At 39.1% G+C, this 14739-nt stretch overlaps 1 protein-coding gene and 1 long non-coding RNA gene across 5 annotated transcripts in view; both read right to left on the bottom strand.

Annotated features, from left to right (window-relative positions):
- GALNT7 (polypeptide N-acetylgalactosaminyltransferase 7) overlaps nt 1–14739 on the bottom strand; it is a 156086-nt gene that overhangs the window by 102285 nt on the left and 39062 nt on the right. The window lies entirely within an intron of this gene.
- LOC116565180 lies at nt 1802–5368 on the bottom strand. The gene is made up of 2 exons (XR_004275297.1): nt 4651–5368; nt 1802–4556 (listed from the first exon to the last, which is right to left on the bottom strand). It is a non-coding gene; the product is annotated as an uncharacterized LOC116565180 (long non-coding RNA).

The following is a 14739-nucleotide window of genomic DNA, read 5'->3' as shown; positions in this document are numbered from 1 at the left end:
TGCCCAGCTGATTTTTTTTTTTTTTTAATAGAGTAGGGGGTTTCATCACGTTGCCCAGGCTGGTCTCGAACTCCTGGGCTCAAGCAATCTGCCCGCCTTGACTTCCGAAAGTGCTGGGATTACAGGCATGAACCACTATGCCTGGCCTTTCAAAGCTAGTTTTGAAGCTCTGAATGTTTGTAAAAATGCAGTTCATATTTTCTAGATCAATCTTAATCACTAGAACAGTTTCAAAATAGTTGACAAAAAGAAGAGTGGAATTTATATGGTTCTATTGTCAGAATGCTCCTTGAAAGGATTCCTTGAGCCCGATGAAATTCCACATCTGGGGCTTCTCAAGTCAGGCCAGGTCTTAGGGTCAACAGTGGGCCCTCCCCCAGCTCACAGCTGTGATCCTCAGTCGGGCTCCCCAGGGATTGGGTGCATTAAAAAGAGAAAGGCAGGCACCTTATCTCAGCATTTTGGGAGGCCGAGGTGGGTGGATTACTTGAGGTCAGGAGTTTGAGACCAGCATGGGCAACATGGTGAAACCCCATCTCTACTAAAAATACAAAAATTAGCCAGGCATGGTGGTGTACGCCTGACAACTACTTGGGAGGCTAAGGCAGGAGAATCGCTTGAACCTGGGAGACAGAAGTTGCAGTGAGCCAAGATCACACCACTGTACTCCAGCCTAGGCAACAGGGAGAGGCTTCGTCTCAAAAAAACAGGAGAAGAGCAGAGTTTGGTGGTGGAGCCAGTGGGTATTCAGAACCTCTTGGATAGTTGGATTTGTTCTTTCAACTAACTTTCTTTGTAGATCCACCATGTTTCTAGCCAACTTGGCTGTGGAAATACAAGAGATAAAAATCACAGCACCTGCCTTCTAGGAGCTTAGATTCTGGTAGGAAGGAAAGACAGTAAGGGATCATGATAGGATTACCAAAGGGAATGAGTCCAAGTGTCCAAGCCACAACTTGACTACAAGAACTGGCATCTGGCCATCACTGAGGCAGTCGGTGTATTCCTAAAGCACGATCATAGGATAGATGCCAGGATATGTTGGTACTGCCTTTGGTATTTGAGAGGTTTTGAGTAACATTTTGGAAAATGCTGTCACTACTAGGGCTGGAAGGAGTATTAAAAAAAAAAAAAAATCCAAGTCATAAGTCTGGAAGCAAAAGGAAGACAAGGGCAACAGGATGGAATCAATGCCTTGATTCCATCAAGGCATTCTGTAAATTCTCTGCTGCCAAGTGCCAGAAATTTGACTCTACCAGGCTTAAGAAGCCAAATTTGGACGAGTCATTGTACAGCTGTATTGAGAACTTATACAGTATATACACGCACCAAGCACTTCACTTTTCCCTAGGGCTTATCTGGATCTGTCAGTCCCTTTTCTCTTTGAAGGTTTCTTAAAATCTGGAGTTTTCTTAGGGCTCTCAGTCCCCTGTAGACTCAATTTAATCACAGAGATCTTGCTCTTTCTTTTGGAACACACTTTCTGTCCCAGTGGGCAAGCTAGTTAGAGATAACAGGCCTAAAGCTACTATGACCTTACAGAGTGATCTGGGCCAAACTGCAAGTTAATGACTCCTCAAAATAAAGCTTTCTAGTTTATCAAAATCCAGAGGCTGAAATACTTATCACAATGTGGTCTCTTGAGAGTTTTTATTTTTGTTTTAAGAGTTTTGTATTTATTCTGTCTTTTGAACTGAACTTAATTGCTGAAAGGATACAACACTTAAACTTCTTTAAAAACATCAAGATTAAAGAATACACAGTATAATGATCACTTCTCAACCTAGGTCTTGCAAAAAAAAAAAAATAGTAACACCATTGGGTCATATTTATTTCCAGAGGCATCTTGATCTTTTTTGCAAACCAGAGATTCTTTGAGGTTTGCCTGGAGCCATAGAAAAGCCCTTACATTAACCTTATAAAGTGAAATGTACATTAGTAAAGTACAGGGGTCAACATTTCAGAAACATATAGTAGAAGAATCTATTTAAGTCTATCTAAAAGCCTTCAGTCTAAAATCAAAGGTGCTATAAAAAATTATGAGGACTCTTTTGGAGTAATAATAGGAAAGGATGTTCATGTAATTCAATCAAGGTGAAAGATGGGACTTTCAAAACCAAAGCTGGTAAAAACATAATGGCCAGCAAACAGAACGGAGGTGCTGTACACCTGTCAATGCTTGAATATTTATCTGAACAGTTGTATTTTTGTGATTTAACTCTTAATTTCATAAGAGTGAATTTTATTACAATGTTTTGGTTAGCAGGCCTTCAAAAATTACTAAGAAATAATCTCTATGTGGCTATCAAATCATAGTTTTTTTAGGATGTGTGAAAACAGCCTCCTTTATTTGATTGCAAAAATATCAATCCGAGTCTGAAACTGTGTATGACTATTGGTATTATACATCACAGCTCAATTGTATTAAGGACTACTATCTCATTGCCTAACCAGTTCTAGAAACATTGGCATAGAAATAACAACTCCTTTTTTTCTTGCCAGCTTCCAGAGTAGTTCTTTACTCTCTTGGATGGCAATTGCTTAAAGCTGATAATCTTCTGAACTAGGTACCTTCTAACGAACTCTCAGGTTTATGGGGAGCAGCGCCTCATGGGGTAACCAAAATAGCACAGAGCTGAGGATCAGGTTTATCAGTTTTAATTCTACAATAAAATCACTGTTCTATATAAGAAGAAAAAAAAACACTAGAAAGGAGAAGAATGTAAAATGAGAAATCATATTTTTTGTTTTAAGGGTCTTGAACACTAAGAATACATCAGAGAACTCCAAATAAGGGCTTTTTCTATTTATCATCTCATCAGCTTAAAATTATAATACATACATTTTTCTCAGATATTTAATACGAGTTAATCAATAGTAACTCATACTTCCCAGTGCATTACATATACAATTACATCCACTTGTCCAAAGTGGACTTTTTTTCCCCCACGAAGTGAGCAACTATGTTAAGAGAGAGAAATAAGGCTGTGGCTCCAAGTTTTAGTATTTTCCACAAAAGGTATTTTTTAAAATGTGGATCTTGTACTCAGTTAGGAAACCTATTTTAGAAGAAATGCTCATGCGCTTTAATGCCCTATGGTAGACACATGGAAGGAAATGCACGTGGGACTCTGAAGCACTGAAGTAATGCTGCTATTGTCTTTGTTCTGTTTTATTGATATGTCCAATAGACATGTGTCAAAATATTTTAAATCACTTCATTATAGCAAATCACTACACCTTAATATGCTGTTACATTCTAGCAAAAGAAAGTCACCGTTAGCTGATTAAAAAAAAAAGCCAACTGAAGTGAGTCAGAAGACAGTGGTAAAATAGCACTGGCAGGGAATCTTTGTGTGACTGAAGTTAATCCCTTCATCTCTTCGGATGTCTCAGAATCTTCCATTTGTAAAAAGACAATTAGTCTAGAAAATCTACATTGAAGCTTCTTTCAAGTGGGTGTCATATAACCATCCTGATCACTGCTAAATAATCTGTTTAAACAATTTGGACCTTTAAAATGCTTTTTAAAAAATTTAAAGTCTAGTAGTTGTTTGTAGGCTATTACAGATACCATTATTTTATTTAACATGCCTTGTTAATTACTTGTGACTTCTGTAGACTTAAGTTGATTTTTAATAAGGATATGGATTAAAGAGCTATGAAAATAATTTAATTGTTAAATTCACTTGCATTAAATAAAACTAGATAATCTAAGTTTGCTCACTTCATACAAAATTGTTAAAGAGCAAACATTTTTATTCATATCTCCAACTCATCGAAAATAATCCTCAAATTACCTTTGGATGACCTTTTTGAGACTTACTATCTTTCAGTATAGCACATGTGTTGTCCTTGTCAGCACTATGTGAAAGAGAGAAGCAAGCCATTGTGATTCACCTATAAAAAATTCCCATAAAATTACAGAGTAGTCAACCACACTGCCTGCTGATATCTGGCAGCCTTGTTATCAGTTTAAAAATATGAAATTTTAACCTGAAAAATCCAGAGTTGACACTTTGAAAACTGACAGGCTGAAAAAGTTTTGTATTCGGTCATGATGTTCAGAGATATACTAAAATAATTATAATGGCCCTGGGTATCTATTTTGGTATAGATTTTTAAAAGCAGTTTCAGGAAAGTATAATATATGAGGTGAGTCTAAAAGGTATCAGGAAAATGGGAATACATATAAAATCTATGCAGTCATACCCATCACAATGAAATGTCATTTAACAAGACTATTTAGACAGTGTGTGTGTGTGTGTGTGTGCCCGTGTGTGTGATGCGCTCGTGCACACACGTGCAGGTATATTTCACATTTAATTTCCTGACAATCTAAAAATTAACTCGAAAATCGCTTTGTTGCTGACTCTTGCTGTTGAACAAATCTGTGTATAATAGTAGTCTGCATTCCTATCCTGTATATTAGAAATGATAAGACAAAAATGACACGAGATTTGTGGATGGAATACTCAGGTCTGTATCATTACTCTCTGTGGGAAAGCTTTGTTCTACCTATGATGAAACAGGATATGTTTCATCATAGGTAGAACCTAATTTCATCATAGGTAGGTGCCTAATTCTGCCTGAGCACAAAGGCACCTGAGGTCACAAACTTTCTGTGATGTGTTTCATCATAGGTAGAACAAAGAAGTTGGACCTTCTTAGTTAAATGTACTTGTCAGTATCACCTATGTATCCTTCTCAAGACACATGCCCAGGCTCACACAGAACAGAGATTTTTACCTTAACAGATCTAGTGAGGGGTACAGGCAGAAATGTGTATTTAGGAAAAGCTTCCAGGTAATTGTTAACATGCATCGCTAGTTAAGAACGTCTAGATGTGGTTTTTCCAATATAAAGACACTAGTAAAATCACTCAATATTTGGAAGTAGTGATTTTATATGTAGTTCTTGAGATGTGGCTGGCCAAAACTGGGATGTACAGTAAATGTAAAATACACACCAGATTTCAAATGAAAAAAAGAACGTAAGGCATCTCAATATTTTTTAATATTGATTACATGCTGACACAGCCTTTTGAATACACTCGCTTAAATAAAATGTTAACATTAATTTCATCTGGGTTTTTAAAGCTATTTTTAATATGGCTACTAGAAAATTTACAATTATATATATGACTTGCATTTATTTTTCTACTGGATAGTACTGAAATAGAATTTTAATAAAGTATCTTCTACAGAAGATATTTAATATTTAACATTTTCATTTTTTTTTTGTTGCAGCATCAAAAAGAAGGATGGGACAAAATCAGCAAATGTGAAAAGAAAAAGTAGTCTGGGCATGATGGCTCACCCCTGCAATCCTGGGAGGCCGAGGCAGGCGGATGGCTTGAGCCCAGGGTTCAAGACCAGCCAGGATAAGATGGTGAAACCCCATGTCTACAAAAATATAAAAATATTAGCCTGTACTCCTAGCTGCTTGGGAGGCCGAGCCGGACGGATAGCTGGAACTTGGGAGGCGGGAGCTGCAGCAAGCCGAGATGGCGCTACTGCACTCTAGCCTGGGCAACAGAGAGAGACTCTGTCTCAAAAAAATAAATAAATAAAAGGAAAATGAAAGTAGTAAAAAAGGTTTTCTGCTCTCCCTGGCTTTTGATAGAGATTTGTGCAAAGGTGCAAAGGTGACCATTTTTCATTTAGTATGTTTAGGAAAGAGTCAATGACGGTGAGTTTCCGAAGGCTGAAATTCCATCTGCCTCAAACACAGGCTCCGTGCCCACAGAGACTCCAAAGCACAGGTTTCTTGGCATCCTTCCCAGCAGGAAACAAGTACTCATTCTTCTGGCTGGAGTCAGTTATGTTGATGTTGCAATGTTTCTAGGTAAGCATAATTAAACAAGTTTTATCTTTTTCTTTCTTTTTTGAGACAGAGTCTTGCTCTGTTGCCCAGGCTGGAGCACAGTGGCATGATCTTGGCTCACTGCAACCTCCACCTCCCAGGTTCAAGCGATTCTCCTGCCTCATTTTCCTGAGTAGCTAGGATTACAGGTGCCTGCCACCACGCCTGGCTAATTTTTGTATTTTTAGTAGGGACGGGGTTTCACCATGTTGGTCAGGCTGGTCTGGAACTCCTGACCCCGTGATCCACCTGCCTTGACCTCCCAAAGTGCTGGGATTACAGGTGTGAGCCACCGCGCTCAGCCATAAGTATTTCTTAAATTGCTAGGTGCCTAATTCTACCTGAGCACAAAGGCACCTGAGGTCACAAACTTTCTGTGCTGGCACCTGGGAAAGGAAGGCAAGCAGGCCAAGGATACATTGGCAGGTAGGGTGGGAAAGAGGGAGACTGATGAAATGGACTGAAGGGCATCTACACATTCCTGCGGGAGGCAGTGATGGAGGCTGGGTCAGATGCCAGAGACTAGGAGATTAGATTGGGTGACTGGGAGGTACTAGCAGGTGCCAGGGAGTGGAAGTAGACCTGAAATGTTTAGAGTAAAATCTGGTTAAGTGACTATTTTCCTTTTGGCTCCAAGGAACTACACAAATGTCGATGAAGATACATGTTTACAGATCAGAGAAGGCTAGAATTATTGGCATGTACTGCATTTTCCAGTCCTAGACCTGAAAGCAAGTGAAAGCAAACCTGGGTGAATGAGAAACTCGTATTCCATAGAAGTTTTACTCTCTCCACTTGGCTGGAAAGAAATACTGAAGAAGAGCTAAGACATGGGCTGACCAAGTCAGCCTCATTCAAATGTGTATACTATAGCAAACTTCTCCTTTTGCAGTAGCGAAGAGAGAATACAACATCAACTAGAAATACTTTGAAAAAGAACAATGATGGGGGCAATGGTGGTGAAGACCTGCCCTCCAGATATTAAAATATTGAAATGGCAATAATTAAAAGTTTGGCACCAATGTGCATAACAGACAGATTAAAGAAGCAAAGCTCAGCAACAGGCACAAATATATGTAGAGTTCAGTACTTCAAAACTTTGTATTATTTAGTAAATGATACTGAGTAGTTGGCTAACCATTTGAACGAAAGATAAATCTCCAAACTATTCTACCCACCAAAATAAATTCTAGAAATGAACAAAGATTTCAAAGTTAGAAAGAATTCACAAAAGTGCTAAAGAAAACATAATTTTAAATTGGAGAAGGACTTTCTAAACATGGCACCAAAGGTAGAAACCAAAAGGAATCACTCGAAGGTTTAATCACATAAAAATGTTAAAATTTCTATACATCCAAAGCACCACAATGTTCAGCTCAAGATGCCAAGCTAGGCACCTTTGCCTTTCATCTTCAGAGAACCATTTAAATAAAAAGACAGAGGTACAAGGAGGAAAACCTGTAACAGGGAAGAGACGGGCTGGAAGGACAGGAAGCAGATAAGAGCCAGCTGGGAGATAAACCAGCTGAAAGAGCTGCAGTGGAGATGAAAGGCTGTCCTGTGTAGACTATGGAGGACGGAGAAGCTCCTGGAAATGCTCTGGGCTCAGTCTGCAGGGACAAGGGGGCGAGAAGGGATAAAGCTGCTAATATTCTCATTTTATAAAGTAGGGAGTCAAGAGATGCTGCTGAATGATAATGGAATAAAAAATAGAATTAGGTGTGTTACTTCAAGTCATAAGAGTAAATAAAAAGTTTTAAATCTAAAATATTAATAAAATAAGAGGCAAAGGGGAAAGGGTAAGTCAAATTCACATCTTTTCTAAGTGCATAGAAATATTCTATTGTTAAATCAAAAATAGAAAGAATTGTATATTTTCTAATGCTGTTAGGTAGAAAATATGAAATGAGCATGATTATACTTTTCATTTTTAACTTTTACATCTTCTTTAATCTTGAATAATAGTTTAAAATATCACAAATAAAATAAAAACAACTGGAGGGAGTAACTAATATTTATGACACCCAAATTGTTAATATTCTTAAATCCAAGCCCCCTCCCCTAGAAAACTCTTACAAATCAATAGGAACACATAAATGCATCAATGGTAAAAAAAAAAAAAAAATACGAAAAAACAGGCCATTTACAAAAGAAGAAACATTCAAGTGACCAATTTGTAAATAAAAAAATATATTCAACTTCACTAGCAATTTAAAAATATAAGTTAAAAACAATGAGGTTCATTTTTCACTTATGAAGTTGACAAAATCTGAAATGAAAATATCCATTGTCCACGAGGTTTTCAGTTATTGGTGAAAGAGTAAACCTACACAATCTTTCTAAAAGGCAAATGACTTAAAATTTTGCATACCCTTTGATCCAACAACTAAAATGTTAGAAATGTACTCTAAAGAAATCATGACACTGCTGGGCGCGGTGGCTCACGCCTATAATCCCAGCACTTTGGGAGGCTGAGGCGGGTGGATCACGAGGTCAAGAGATCGAGACCATCCTGGTCAACATGGTGAAACCCCATCTCTACTAAAAATACAAAAATTAGCTGGGCATGGTGGTACATGCCTGTAGTCCCAGCTACTCAGGAGGCTGAGGCAAGAGAATTGCTTGAACCCAGAAGGTGGAGGTTGTGGTGAGCCGAGACTGCGCCATTGTACTCCAGCCTGGGTAACAAGAGCGAAACTCCGTCTCCAAAAAAAAAAAAAAAAAAAAATAGAAATCATAACACTGTGGGTCAGTAGGGAGAGCAACTTAGTTACTTCCCTCATGCACACACATTACTTAAAAAATAAACCAGAAAGGGAAGAAAGGTACAATATTTAAGAATGTGCACAAAAAAATTAGCTACATCAACTCTTATCACAAAACTGTTTACAACAGCAGATAGGTGAGAAACAACCTTAATAGAAGATTAGCTGAACAATTCTACCACTAAATGATATAGGAAACATTTATTGGTATGTAAGATAGTTTTGAAAGAAAGGAAGCTAAGCTATACGTACAAAATTATTTTATTTAAGTAGTATATTTTCTTTATGTAAATTATATATCTATGTGGAAAATATTGTAATAATATATAGCAAATTTAGAAAGTTATCTTTGGGTGGTAATTATTTTATTCTTTTTTGTATTTTTTACAAAAAATTTTTTTGATTTGATTTTTAAAAAGCATATATTTAAAAAAAGCATATTTTAAAAAGCATAAAAGAATGCCCACCACCAGGGGCATTCTTGGTCAGCACACACGACAACAGCTCCAGTTAAAAGGCAACAGATCCCCTTTGGAAAAAGTTCTGGAGCCCACTGTACAGTCTTGGTACTCAAAACAATATAAATTAGACAGCTATGAAAAAGTGAAGAAAGGGCAAATGATCATACCTCAGACACACAGCAACATGAGACAACACAGATGAAGCAAGCTGATAGAGTCCACTTATTGGATGGTAAACCCCAACAGTTACAGACAGGAGCTGTCAGTGAGAAGCTGGTGATGGCCACAGGGACAGAAAGCAAAGTGCCCTTTTGCACAAAGGCTCTGTTGGCAAAAGCAGCAGTTTCCAAAGACCTGGCAATGGTAGACAGTAGCCGCCAGGGGTAGTGTCACACCTTGGCTGAAGTTGCATGGCAGTTTGGTAAATCTGCAACCACTCCAGTGGGAGAAAGATTTTCATCTGGGCACTAAGGACACTCTCTCCACAGCCCCTCTCCAACCTCTCCCAGCAACAGAACTGTAGAGGGTGCAGACTCAAGGACAGTTCCCCCTCTTCCATCACTGTTCTTTTCTACTTCCCGTTTCTTAGAACATAAGAGAGGAAGAAAAATCTCACAGAATCTAAAGACTAGTTTCAGATTCCACATCCACACAGTGGAAACAAGCAACCTCTGAATTCACGAAGACTGAAGTTTGAACCTTGACTCTACTAAATAGTTTTGTGTCCTTGGCAAGAGATACAAGTTTTCTGAACTTCGGTTTCTTCATCTGTAAAGCTGGGACAATTTGAGACAGACATCAAGAAATGGCAGAATAGGACTTGCCAGCAGATATCACCCCCACCCAAGAGAAATATCAATTTGAGCTACCATCCACATAGAAAAACACCCTCCATAAGAACTAAGGAAACCAAGTGAGAGATTACAGCACCTGGATGTAGCACCAAAGACGGTAGGAAGGACAGCTCGACATCACTTGCATCACCCCTCTCCCAAACCCAGGCAGCACAGCTTGAAGCGAGGTATCCTCAGCATGAGGGAGGGAGAGAGAAATAAGCACTAGACTCTGCTTTGGACCTGGCAGCAAAACAAGGCCTGCCTCAATAAAAGCCAGCACCAGGTTGTCTCCTGCAGCTTGTCCTCAGGCTTGCACCTGCAGACCAGCTTCTGGGCTGCAGATACAGGCTCTAGTCCCACCAAGTGCCAGGCCAGCCCCTGAGGTCCCAGTTCCAGGATGGTACCTACCTGTGGACTGAGCCTCAAAGTCTGTCCCAGCACCAGGCAGGATCCTGCAGCCACAGGCTCTAGGCCAGCCTGGCAGGCTCAGTCTCTGGACCTGCCCCACCACCAGGCCAACCCCAGCAGCCCCGTTAGCCCCAGGCTTCAGGCCCACCCAAGCTACCAAGCTGGCCCTGCAGTCCTAGTCATCAGGCTGGCCTCTGCAGGTATAGGCTCCATACCCAGGAGCACCAGGCCAGCCTCTATGACCCCAGGTTCCATGCCCATCTGGGTTTCAGACCATCCTAGAGCCAACTTGCCCTACACAGCCCCAGACTTCAGACACAGCCCAATGACAGGGGCTGGGTCTGTCATTGGGCTGTCTAACCTGTCATTGGCCTGGGTGTGAGGCACCTGGCTGGCATCTCTGGACATAGGCTTCAAGACTTCCCAGTGCCAATCTTGTCCCTCCAGTAAGAAATAAAAGCATACTACTAAAGAAAACCAACTAATCATAAAAAAAAAAAAAAGACAGCAAGAGAGAAGAACAGAATAAGTCCCTGTTGCCCCATGCTCCAGCAGGGCCAGGATCCAGGCCCAGCCCAGCAGACCCTGCTGCCAAGCTGGCCTCATGTACCAAGGCTCTAGGATCAATCCTGCAGACTCGGGTACCAGGCCCATCCTAGCACGTGGTCAGCTTCTGTACACTCACACTCAAGACCTACCTCAGCAACAGGTCAGCCCCTGTGACCCCAGGCTTCAGGTCAACCTCTGAGGATATGGACTCCAATCCTACTTTTACAGATCCAATGACAGGGGATCCAAGGCTCCAGGCCCAACCCCACAGACCTAGAGACCCAGGTACCAGGCCCACCCACCTGCTGATCCAGGCACCAAGTCCAAGGCCTTCAATAGTAAGTCTGCCAGAGGACCACACCAGATGACCTGCTCAGAATCTCTGGATGAGGTGACTGGTGAAAGGCTTCCCCAGAAAATGCCAGTTTGCAAAGGCAGGAATAAGTCCTACTTCTTCAAATGCACAGATTATTAACATAAGGCAACAAAAAACATGAAAAAGCAAGGAGACATAATACCACCAAAAGAACACAATAATCTCCTAGGAGCTGCCCTCTGCCAAAATGGAGATATATGAACTGACAAAAAATTCAAAATAATGGTTTATAAAAGCTTAACACACAATGTTAAGAAACAATTCAATAAAGTCAGGAAAACAACACATGATCAAAATGAGAAATTTAACAGAAAAATTGAAAGTATTTCTTAAAACTCAAATGTTCTGAAGCTGAAAAACACAACAGGTTAAATGAAAAATGCAGTAGAGAGCATCAGTAGCAGAACTGCTCAAGCAGAAGTAAAAATCTGTAACATTAAGGACAGGTTATTTGAAAACATATGGAGGAGAGAAAAGAAAGAAAAGGAATGAAGAAAGTTTATGGGATTTATGGGACAGCATCAAAATAGCAAATATTTGAACTGAATTGAAGAAGAAGAGAGTCAAAGGCCCAGAACACTTATTTAAAGAAGTAAAAGCAGAAAACTTTTCAAATCTGAAAGATATAAATATCCAGGTACAGGAAGGCCAACAGTCTACAATCAGATTCAATCCAAACAGGACTACACCAAGACATACTATAATCAAGATGTCAAAAATCAAAGACAAAAAGAGGATCATGAAAGCAGGAGAAAAGGAGCAAATAACATACGAGGGAGTTCCAGAAAGACTGGCAGTAGACTTCTCAGCAGAAACCTTATAGGCAAGGAGAGAGTGAGATGATACATTCAAAGTGCTAAAGGAGAAAAAACCACCAACCAAGAATACTATATCTGACTAAGCTGTCCTTCAGAATTAAGGAGAGATAAAAGACTTGCCCAGACAAACAAAAGCTGAGGGAGTTAATCACCACTAGTCTTGTCTTATAAGAAATAGCAAAAAGAGTTCTTCAAGCTGAAAGAAAAGGATGCTAATTAGTAATATGAAAACATATGAAAGCATAAAGCTTACTGGTAAAAGTACACAAATTCAGAATAATACTGTGATAGTGGTATATAAATCACTTATACTTTAGTATGAAGGTTAAAATATAAACTAATAGCTACAATGTAATTTGTTGATACACAATATAAAAATATAAATTGTGACAGCAAAAGCAAAATGTGGAAGAGAGTAAAAGCGTCGTTTTTTAATGCAATCTGAGTTGTCATCAACTTAAAATAGCCTGTTATAACTAGATGATGTTATAATGTAAACCTAATGTAACCACAAAGAACACCTAGGGCAGATATTCAACATTTAAATAATAAGGAATCAAAGGATAGCAGTAGAGAAAATTGCCTAATCATTTAAAAAGACAGCAAAAGAGAAGAACAGAATGAAGGATTTATAAAGCAACCAGGAAGTAACAAACATAATGGCAATAAGTCCTTACCTATCAATAATTACCTTGAATGTAAATGGGTTAAATTATCCACTCAAAACAGTGGTTGGGTGGATAAAAAAATAAGACCTAACTATTGCTGCCCACAACAGATTCACTTTACCTGAAGGACACATAGACTGAAAGTGAATAAATAAAAAAATATATTCCCTGCAAATGGAAATCAAAACAGAGCTATACTTTCAAGGTAGCTATATTTATATCAGATAAAATGTACTTTAAGTACTGGAAATGAGACAAAGAAGGTCATTATATAGTGGTACGGGAGACAATAAGTCAAGAGAATATAATTGTAAATATATATACACTTAACATTAGCACACCTAAATACATAAAGCAAATATTAATAGATCTGAAGAGAGAGACACAATATAAATCTGGGACAATGATAGTATGTATCTCATGGAGCTGCTGAGAAATAAAAGCAAGCAAATAGTCTGTATTCAGAAAAATGATAGCTTTTATTAGAAAATGCCAGGCAGTCTTAAGGGCTAGGTTGTTGGTTAAACAAACACTGTAAATAGCTAGGTAAAGAAATAATTTTGAGTTGGAGTAAGCATATAAGGCTTCCTGGAGGGACGATTTGAACCTGATAAAGTTTCCTGGAGGCAGGATTTGAACTAGACTTTGAACAGCTAGATAAGGATTGAGGAGGCAGAAAAGAGTGAAGAGGGTAATCTAAGAAAATACAATAGCATTACCAAAGTTAGGCAGACAGATCCCTCCTTCCTCCTCCCTGTTTCAGTCATTTCTCAGCTCCATGGCCACTGCAGACCTACACTGGGAATCAACTTCATAGGCTCTCCTCCCCACGGTGTACTACAAGTTTAGGTGGTAGTGGTTTCTCTGCTTTCTACAGTGTATGGTATAGAGTTGGACCCACAATAATCTGTACTTCTCTTTCAGAGAATTTTCATTCATCCTTGATATCTGAGTGGACTTCTTTAGAGTTATGCCATATGACAGACACAGGGGATAAACCAGAAAAAGTACTTTAAATACTGTTTGATTCTCAATTTTTAAGAATACAGAAGCATTTCCCTTTAGCAAAATAAAAACAATTTATATTTTACAATATCAATATTGCTACAAAATAGCAATAATGATCATCAGAAAGAAGAGAAATCAATAAATACTATGAACTTCTAGACCAGCACAACTGTCGTAAGTAAAGCCAGACTGCCTAATGAACAGTTCATAAAATTAGAATCTATTGTGTTTTGTTTTGGATAGATTTTCCTCTCTTCAGAAATGTAAGACCCAGGCATCTATTGACAAAAAGACAGTCATTGTTTCAAAACTTTAAAACCTACTAAGAGGCATAAAGGTCTGAAGTTCTCTGCCTTCCTATTAAGGAAAGGTCACAACAAAGGGGTTGATGAAAAGATGTTTGCGGGGTTCTGCGCAACCTGGCCTAAGCATTATGGAGGCACTCCAAGCTAATTAACACAGAAGGTTGTAGGACACAATCATCACTTACTAGAAAAAAAAGGTGCTTTAAGATGTCCTCTCTGGTATCATCTGTTGGTCATCTGCTCTGAATGGGAGTTGGCATTTTCATTAATGTTAATACAATGTTGAACTGAATCCTGTAAACTGAAAATGACTTACTGGTTTGACTCAATCTAGAATAGCATATAACCCAATTCTCTTTGCTCAAAATAGATTATATTCTAGTTATACATTTGTGAACCCTTTCAAAGCACTTAAATTTTTTTCTTTTTTCTTTTTTTTTTTTTGAGGCGGAGTTTCGCTCTTGTTACCCAGGCTGGAGTGCAATGGCGCGATCTCGGCTCACCGCAACCTCCGCCTCTCGAGTTCAGGCAATTCTCCTGCCCTAGCCTCCTGAGTCACTGGGATTACAGGCACGCGCTACCATGCCCAGCTAATTTTTTGTATTTTTAGTAGAGACGGGGTTTCACCATGTTGACCAGGATGGTATCAATCTCTTGACCTCGTGATCCACCCGCCTCGG

The sequence above is a fragment of the Sapajus apella genome, unplaced genomic scaffold (genome assembly GCF_009761245.1).
Source record: "Sapajus apella isolate SASKATOON/1434 unplaced genomic scaffold, GSC_monkey_1.0 scaffold39, whole genome shotgun sequence".
Taxonomy (NCBI): domain Eukaryota; kingdom Metazoa; phylum Chordata; class Mammalia; order Primates; family Cebidae; genus Sapajus; species Sapajus apella.
The sequence above is the reverse complement of the archived record's forward strand: the minus strand, read 5'-3'. Positions and strand labels throughout refer to the sequence as shown.